This window comes from Sarcophilus harrisii, chromosome 3, assembly GCF_902635505.1.
Source record: "Sarcophilus harrisii chromosome 3, mSarHar1.11, whole genome shotgun sequence".
NCBI classification, from domain to species: Eukaryota; Metazoa; Chordata; class Mammalia; order Dasyuromorphia; family Dasyuridae; genus Sarcophilus; species Sarcophilus harrisii.
The window spans coordinates 553,723,984-553,733,593 of record NC_045428.1 but is presented as its reverse complement, the minus strand read 5'-3'; the positions used below and the strand labels follow the sequence as shown (position 1 = coordinate 553,733,593).

Genomic DNA, 9,610 nt, shown 5'->3' with positions numbered 1-9,610 from the left:
TGAAGATTTTTCAAGTACCCACTTTGTGAAGGGCTGAACTGGAATTCTGACATACCAGCTTCCTTACTTCTACCTTGATGTCCTTTGGATCAGGAAAAGATACAGCATGGTCTATAGAAGGGAACCAAGGCTCTTTCTTTATCCCCGCCCTTTAGCTAGACCCCAGAAGAGCACATGCAGCTGAGAGTAAGGTTTTCTAAATATGGATTTATATACATTTTTCCATGCCTTCAGTGCCTTTTCTAGACTTTTTTTTTAAAAAAAGGCTCAGAGAATCCTCTTCTCCCTAAGTCCCCAATGTACCCAGAGTTAACAATTATTCTAAGATGGAAATTCTTGGGGGAACTGAAAAAAGGGCAGAAAATTAAAGAAGAGTTGCAATTAAGGTAGAATAATGGAGCCTGTTCTATAAGACCAAATTTAGAGAGTTCTGAGAGTGCTTTTGCTTCCATAGCAGAGAAACAACCGTGCTCAGAATTGCAGACTAAGCAAGAATAGTTAGTCAAAGGAGGAAACTACCAGCTGTATCATACTTCCTATTTCTCACCTTATTGCTACATAATAGCTTTTCTAGTAGCAATCTAACAATATCCTGGCCACTTCACCCATGCTGGCCAATGAAACAGGATTGCCATATTCTCCCAAATAAGATCCTGTATCTTGTACCCCATGACCTCCTATCCTCAAAATATTTGCTTCTAACACGTTATTTGAAGATATATATTTTATGCAGCTTGGCCCTGGCCCAAAATTTCTAGTTATAACTTTGGGTTAGGGTCTTCAAGATTCATTCACTTTTCCACTCCATTTATTCATTCATTCAAACAAATACCTATTGAGCAGTTACTATCTACCTGGACCTGATAGAGTACGAGAAAGTGTAACATATCACATCATCCTCCGTGAGTTTCTGATCTAGTCAAAACATACATGTTCATGGCAACCTGAAAGGATAAGTAGACATAGTAAGAGACAAATCACTGTATTTGGAGTTAGAAGACCAAGGGTCAAAGTCTATTTCAATGACTTACTATCTTTCTGTCTCTAAATCTCAGTATGTTTCTCTATAAAATGAGAATTAGACCAGATGCCAGCTAACATCCCCAACAGCCCCGGTGTTCCATCACTCTGTATTAATTTTCCAACAGAATATTTAATTAGAAAACACAGAAAAAAAATTAAAGAAATAATACAAGACAATATGTGGTTAGGTGCCTCCCTTGTCTGTAAACTTTCTTTGTCCCTTCACTTTCCTTGTCTGTAGTGTTTGGATTAGATGTGATCTCTCATAGCTTTAAATACTATGATATGCTTAGTGTTTAAATGAGCAACTGAGAGAAGGAGGGGAGCCTCAGTGAGGATAGAGTGATAAGGAAAAATTTTCCAGAAGAGATGGACCTTACTCTAAGCTGGGCCTTGAAAGATGAACAGGAGCTAAGTAAATAGAAAGGAGAAAGGAGGACATGATTGGGGAGAGTAATAGATAAGAATAGGCCTCATGGGGAAGGGAGGGATCTGGGGGTGAGAGAATGCAAAGAGAGACTAATTCTTTTACACTTAGAGTGAAAACACAGCAGAGCCTGAGTTGGAGAAGACAGCAACGGGATAAATTTTGGAGGAAGGAGAGGAGAGAGGCAGATTAGAACAGGAATGCCTACCAATCATCATTCCTACCTGGACTTTAAAGCTTAGCTAGAATTTCACATCCTTCAGAGAGTCTTCCTTGATACTCCATCAGCAACAAACTTCCCACTCTGATTCTAGAACTTTGTTAAATGCAAAGTACATTATATAAAATGCTAGGCTGGATAAACTAAAAGCTAGAATTATGGTTGCCAGAAGAAATATCAAAAATCTCAGATATGCAGATGATATCACTGATGCAGAAAATGAAGAATGAAGAAGCCTCTTGATGAGGGTGAAAAAGGAGAGTGTAAAAACTATTTGGAAGATTAACATTAAAAAACAAAACAAAATACCTAAACAAACCAACTGAGATCTTGGCAGCTGGTTCAATCACTTCCTGGCAAATAGAGGGAGAAGAAATGAAAGCAGTGTCAGACTTTATATTCTTAGGTTCAAAGATAGAGACTGCAGCCATGAAATTTAAAGATGCTGGCTCCTTCAAAGGAAGGCTATGACAAATCTTTGCAGCATACTAAAAAGCAGAGACATCACCTTGTCAACAAAGGTCCATATAATGAAATCTATGGTTTTTTTTTTTCAGTAGCAATGTGATAATTGGACTATAAAGGATTCTGAACTCTACAAAATCAATGCTTTCGAACTGTGGTACTAAAGGAGACGTTTGAGAGTCTCTTGGTGTTCTTTTATGAGTTCCAGTTCTTCTTTGGTCACAAATTCCTTCCTTCTTTACAAATATGAGAGGTAAACTATACTATGTTCTAGTTTGCTTATAATATCACCATGTCTAAATCATGAACCCATTTTGAACTTACCTTGGTATAGGATGTTATGTGTTGGTCAATGCCTAGTTTCTGCTGTACTAGTTTCCAATTTTCCCAGCAGCTTTTGTCAAATAGTGAGTTCTTATCCCAAAAGCTGGGGTCTTTGGGTTTGTCAAACACTAGATTGCTATAATTATTGACTTTCTTGTCCTGAGAACCTAACCTATTCCACTGATTGACTACGCTATTTCTTAGCCAGTACCAAATAGTTTTGATGACTACTACTTTGTAATATAATTTTAGGTTTGGCACAGCTAGGCCACCTTCATTGGGATTTTTTTTCATTAATTCCCTTGAAATTCTTGACCTTGTTGTTGTTCTTTCAGATGAACTTTATTATTATTTTTTCTAGATCTGTAACATAATTTCTTGGGAGTTTGATTGGTATGGCACTAAATAAGTAGATTAATTTAGGTAGTATTATCATTTTTATTATACTTGCTCGGCCTACCCCTGTGCGCTTGATACTTTTCCAACTTATTAGATCTGAGTTTATTTTTGTGGAAAGTGATTTGTAGTTGTGTTCATATAGTTCCTGACTTTCCCTTGGCAGACAGATTCCCAAATATTTTATACTATTAACAGTTATTTTGAATGGAATTTCTCTTTGCATCTCTTGCCATTGAACTTTTTGGTAATGTATAAAAAATGCTGATGATTTATGTGGATTTATTTTGTATCCTGGCAACTTTGCTAAAGTTGTGAGTTGTTCCTAGAAAATTTTTAGGTGATTCTTTAGGGTTCTGTAAGAATACCATCATATCATTTGCAAAGAATGATAATTTGGTTTCCTCATTATCTACTCTAATTCCTATAATTTCTTTTTACCCTTTTTTTTATTGCCAAAGCTAACATTTCTAATGTAATATTGAATAGTAATGGTGATAGGAAATAAAATCAGTCAATGCTTAAAGAAATTAATTCAGTTTGAAAATATGTTTAGGAGAATTGTACATATTTAACCTATGTCAGATAGCTTGCTGTCTAGGGGAGGGAGAAGAGGGAAGAGAAGGAGAAAAATTTGGAATACAAGGTTTTACAAAGGTGAATGATGAAAACTATCTTTGTATGTATTTGGGAAAATATAATATTATTAATGAAAAATTATTGCTTTACCATATAATCTAGTCACTCTTATTTTTTTTCCATTATTTTCCTTGAGCTTCTATTTTCTTTAAATGAACTTTGTTATTATTTTTCTAACTCCGTAAAGCAGCCCTTTGGTAGTTTAATTGATATCATACTAGACTTGTAAATTAATAAAAATGTGAATTAATTTTTTTTATTTTCATTAAATTGGCATAGCTTGATCACAGAAAAAAAAAAGAAATTAATTCAGGCTATTCACTGGAAGATCAAATACTGGAGTTGAAGTGCAAATACTTTGGCCACAGAATGAGAAGAAGGGACTCCTTGGAAAAGACCTTGATGTTGGGAAAGATTGAAGGCAAAAAGGGAAGAGGATGGCAGAGGATGAGATGGTATCATAGAAACAATGAACATGAGTTTGGGCAGACTTTGGGAGATAATGAAGAATAGAAGGTATTAATGTGCTATGATCCATGGGATCATAAAGAGTCGGACACCACTGAATGAACAGCAACAACAAAAGAACTTACTAGGTAATTTCATTCAATTCAACAAACATTCAACACTATTATGTGCCAAGCATAGGAGATACAAAGGCAAAAACAGTCCAGGTACTCACGGACCTTACATTTTACTGGGCAGATCTTTCATGTATGAATAAGTAATTTCAAGAGAGAGGCAGTACTAACAACAGTCCCTCCTGGAGGTGATGGCATCCAAGCTGAGCCTTGAAAGAAGCTCAAGGATTTTAGGAAGCTCTGTGATATTCTAGGTGTGGAGTTTCTCAGACTGCTGGATATGGACTGTCTCAGACACACATTAACTGTACAATTCTAGACAATTTACTTAACCTCTCTGAACTATAGATTCCTTGTCCATAAAATGGGAATAATAATAGCACTTTACAAGGAGTGAAGAAGTTTGCAAACTGTAAATGCTAGCAATTATTATTTAAAGGTTGAGATGAGGAGATAAAGAGAATATAGATTCCAGGCAATAAAGACAACCTGATGAAGGTTGGGAAGTCTGGCCATGTCATGTAGTGTATGGGAAACAGCTAACAGGTGACTGAACTATGTTTGATGAACTATAGTTTGACTGAGTTATGTAAAGGTGAGAAATAGGAAATAAGATGGGAAAGGAAGCTAGATGGAGAAGGGCTTTCATGTCAGTCTGGGGATTTTAGATATTATTTTATGGCTAATAGGGAGTTATTTGGCAGCTAGATGAAAGGATTGGAGAAAGGAGGAATTTGAAGTAGGGAGATGAATTAGGAGCTTTTTGTGATAGTTCAAGTAGGAGGTGGTAAGAGTTTGGATCAGTCTTGTGATTGATTGAGTTAATACAAGGGAACAAATATAATAAGACTTGGCAAATGATGGGGGAGTTGATGTGAGAGAGATAGAAGAGTTGAAATTGTTTCGATATTGCTAATGAGTGCCTTGAAGGATGGGGATATTCTCAAATGAAATAGGGAAAGGAGAAGGAGAAATGGATTTAGGAGGGAAGATGAGTCCTTATTTATTTGGAATTTTGAGTTCTATTTGAAATCTATAGCATCTTAGTAAACTGGACTTGGCACTTTCTTCCAATTAAAGATGTTTAGTAGTAGTAATAGGTGGGTGAGGAAGGATAGGAGCTTAGGAGAGAGAGGAGGTTTGTATATATAAATTTGGGAATCATTTGCATTAAGATAATAATTGAATATATAAAACTAATGAAATTACTTAAGAGAGACCTTGTAAAAAGAGAAGAGAAAAAGGTTCTGAACAAAGGAGACTTAGGAGGAATGGACAGACTGGAGGAAAGGAGGACGAATTTATTTGCCTTTGTGTTATGCTTCCTACTAGATTGCATTCTATTAGGGGAGGCTCAATGAGTCATTCATCTCTTTTATCTCAGACTGTGTCTAGCTGAGTGCTCTGTGCACAATAGGTCCTTAATAAATGTTTATTGAATCGACAAGGGCAAGAGGCCATGCAGGCCCTGATGGGGCAATGGAATGGGGAATCTGGGGCTTGGGAAGCGATGGCACAAAACTCCGGGGAAAAAGTAGAACGGTCTTGAATACGGGGGAAAAAAGAAAATCTTCAGCTGCTTCACAAATTAGCCTTGAACCCACCGAGGCAACTTGAATACCTGGGCAAAAGTTGAAACAGAGGATCCCTGCGGTGGGAAGGAATACAGACTGAAGAAGAAGCTAAGGGGAGGTCTCGCAGGAGTGTAGAAATCAGGGCTGTGAGAGGCAGCAAGAGCGGCGGAAGGAGTGATGCTTAGTGCAGTGGCTTAAGGAAGGAGCACCCTTTACTCAGGATGAAAGTAAGACTGTCCTAAAGCCTGGCTGGCGTCCTTGGTCCCAAACCTGTCCTGACCTCCTGGCCTTCAGATCAACCCCTCTTGAAGTAGTTGTAGTCATTGGGACACCACCATGTGGCGGATGGCGTCACCGTGACGCCATGTCACATCAAAGATGTTATTGGTCAATCAGAGGACCCTCGACATGGATTTCCTCCCCCCTCCCCCCTCCCCTCTGGGCTGCCCAGTGCTAGGCTGCCCCTTTCCCCCAGAGAGTTCTTGGACCAGGAAGGGGGCGGGGGCCACACCTGAGGCCCCAAGACCCTGCCCCTCTGCAGCGCTCTGGCTCCTCCGCCCCACCTTCCCAGCCGCGCCGGCGATAGGCAGCGGCTTAGGCCAATCAAGGAGCTTTCCGGGCTCCGGGGCGGAGTCTGGACGTCAGAGTTGCCCCGTCAGTGCAGGTGGAGGCCCAGGGCTCGGGCAAAGTGGCCAGCGACTCTTAAAGGGAGACGGTGCGGAGAGTTGAGTCCAGCGCGGCCCGGCTCGGCCCGGCGCGGCTCCCCCCGAGCCTCGCCCAGCTCTGTTCGGGCCAGGTGAGCCCAGGGCGCCTAGGTGGGGGGTGGCGAGCTGTTGGAGTCCTGGGCTGGGTAAGAGGGGAGAGGGTGCGGGCCCCAGGGTGCGTGGAGGGTCAGGAGTTCGGAGCCAGAACGTGCGGGCGCTTGGAGGCCAGAGCCTGGGGGCAGGGGGCTTGAAGGGCGTCCGGGAGTCTGGAGAGGGGGCGGGGAACCCAGGCTGGGGCTGAGCGGAACGAGGGAACAGCTGGAGGGGGAAGGGGCGGAGCTGCGCAGCTGGGGCTGCCTCCCTCCCCCTGCGGAATGGTGCACCGGGCGGCCGCCTCTCCTGGACGTGGTCTCCGCAGGGCGGGCTGGAAGGTCCCGAGGGGTAGAGCCGGCCCCAGAGTCGGGCTACCCCGCTCCGCGCTGCCGCGCTCCCTGGGCTTATGTAACTGACTTTGAGCCTGGGGAACGTGGGAGCGGTGGGGGGAGAAAGAGCGCACGGCTCACTCCTTCAGCCGCTACGGACAAAACTGAGCGGGAGCGCACCTCTGCTCGCCCTTGCTAGTCCCTCTCTCCCCGGTGCGCGCTCTACCAGGGTCTGCACACCCGGAGTCACACTTCCGCCCCTTTCACTTCGCACGGTCCGAGTTTGGACCCGCAGATCGCTTTCACTCTCTCTCGGGAGGGGTCGGGACCCTCCCGAGTTCAAGGTTGAGCTCCTAGGCCAGGGCCTGTTCGTGGGGAGGGGCCGTTTAAGAGTGACTTTCGAAAATTCCGGGGGTGGCGGATGGGTGTTGGGAAGCTGCACTGAGCCCCAGGGCTTCCCTATTCAAGGGAGTCGCTGTGGAGCCTTGGAGAAAGCATACGTCTTTTCCCTGGTCGGAGTTTGAGGATCACCGTCTCTTCATAAGGCCTGGAGGAAAGGCTAAGGGTTCCCGAGAGAAAGGAGTGTCCTGAAAGTGGGGAGAAAATGAACATCTCCATCTATGCACAAGTTAACCTCGAATCAACCAGGCTGGAGACTCAGAAGGGCTTAAGAGTCGTTACTTGGACTTGTTCTGATTAGAGGAATGAACCTTTCAGGGCTGAGGTCTTTGGTCCCTAATCTACCCCTCCCCTCAGTTCCTTCTGCCCATTCCCTGTTGCTGGCCCGAATCAGTCTGGCAATCCCTCGATCACTTTTCATTAGGGTTGCTGCTTAGAGTGGGGAAAGCTGGGTGTTGGAGTGTCTGTGAATTCCTTCCCGAGTCTAGGGATAGGTGGGGCTGAGGCTGGAAATCAGTGATCAAACCTTTAACCACCTCGCTCCTCAGCAGCCAATCAGGTAAGTTCCTATTTATTAAACACCTCTAAGGTACACCGCACTCCAGACTAATCAGTGAAAAAATTTTCTTCCCAGGAAGAAATTTCTAATCTTTAGAACTGGACAAATTGTCTTGAATGAAGGTAGTGAGTTCCCCATTACTAGAAGTCTTCCAAAAGAAACTAGGTGACCATTTGTTGAGGATTCTGTGGATGAATTATTGGGCAGCCTATAAATTTCCTTCCAACTTGGAGATAGGATAACTAGAGGGACTGGGTTTGGGTCGGAATTGAGATTTAACTGGACTTTAGAGGAAGAGTACTCTAACATGAGGGGAGAAGGATGGAGCAGAGTGAAATAATAAGGGGATCAGTCAAGGCTAAGCTCTGTCCTTGTGCGACCTTGGGTTTTCTCTCCCTGGGCCTCAGTTTACTCCCCTTTCTAATGAGGGATTTGTATTGGACTTTTTCTTTGGCAGATATTAGTTCTGGTATCTTAGGATTTTTAAGATGTGAAAAGAAGGCAGAGGCACTAGGAGTGAGGCTTGCCAGCAGTGGAGAGGGAAGAAGGTGAATAAGAGATTGGCAGTCAGAAGGAAGAATTTTTTTGTGTGCTGCCGGGAATCTAGAGGGCATAATGGGAAGAAGCTAGAAGCTGTTAAATATAGCTTTCTACTTTTTTGATTTGAGGTGAATGCAGAAGGGAAAAGCTCTGGGGACTCCACCCCCTTCCTTCAAATTTGCAGTCTTTAACGCTGAGACATTATCAATTCCCCTCTCCTCACTCCCTCCCCTGGCAGCTTCTGGAGAGGCAGGGTGGGGTTCTCCTTGGTCTGCCTGATTGTGTAGGGCAGAGATAGGTTCTCCTGACTGGTTTTCCAACTCTCTCTTGGAGGTCAAATTGGCATATCCACTTCTCTGATTCTTTGGTCCCTGATTCTTGTTCCCCTGCCCATATAACTAGTAAGGGCAAAACTGTTTGTCTTCTCAATTCATCTAGTGCCTCCCTCCAGCTTTGTTTGTGGCTTCCTGTCCCTCTTTTTTGTTTCTGTGGGATCCCATTACTGAGTCCTTGCCAGCTTTACAGCCTCCTATAGGTTCAGTTTAAGATGCCAAAGCATCCTACCCCCTCCTTGTCTGCCCTACCTCCGGGTGGAGCTTCATGGGAGGAGCTGTGGCCTCCCCCATTGCAGATTGCATTGGGGCCAGTTAACTGCCATGTACTGGTGATTCTGAGGCTGGATAGTCACTGACCATGTGAAGTCAGCAGGGTACTGGCAATCCACTAAACTGAAGAATGGGAGCCTGGTGGATTCTAGGTGACAGAGGAGGAGTCTAGTGCTTCCAAGTTTTCCTTGGTGGGGGCCGTCTACTTTCCCCAGGGTAGAGTATTAAATTACTTTCAAAAGGAAAACCGGGATTTACTATGAACATGGTTAGGGTTTAGATTTGTGTGTATAATGTTTGTGGTGGGGGGAGAAAAGGGAAAGGAACGGGAAGTGGAACTTCTCTACTTCTCCTGGGGAGGTGAAACACGCTTTCCTTCCCTGGGGGAGCCCTTTCCATACTGTGAGGGTGATTCCAAAGAAGGATTTCCCAGGGACTCAGCATCTCCTCCTACAATTCCATTATTTTTCCCTCCTCTTCTCTCTCGCTCCCCACCCCCACCCCAGCTCCAAACGCGACTCAAGGAATCTGCTCTGAGTCAACTCTTAGCTTAGAAACTCTAGGATGGGGGAGATCTAGCAGGAAAGGGAGGGGAGGTAAGATGAGGAGGGGCTCTAGCTCTTGGTGTACTTAGTCTTCCCTAGGAGTCAGGGTGGGCTCCTGCATCTTGAGGGTAATCTCCTTCTCGAAAGCCCGGTTCCTGCAGCGCTGGGGCGCGGCTCTGACGCAGTC

General features: G+C 43.9%; 1 protein-coding gene across 2 annotated transcripts in view; it reads left to right on the top strand.

Moving 5' to 3' along the window:
- The first annotated feature begins 6,288 nt into the window (after positions 1-6,288).
- Positions 6,289-9,610, top strand: part of EPB41 (erythrocyte membrane protein band 4.1) — a 210,193-nt gene continuing 206,871 nt past the window's right edge. The window contains exon 1 of one of the 2 annotated variants that reach the window (XM_031962445.1): positions 6,289-6,445. The gene's annotated coding sequence lies outside the window, so the exon portion shown is untranslated. Of the gene's footprint in view, positions 6,500-9,610 lie in introns of both variants that reach the window. The other variant, XM_031962435.1, reaches the window with a different exon arrangement.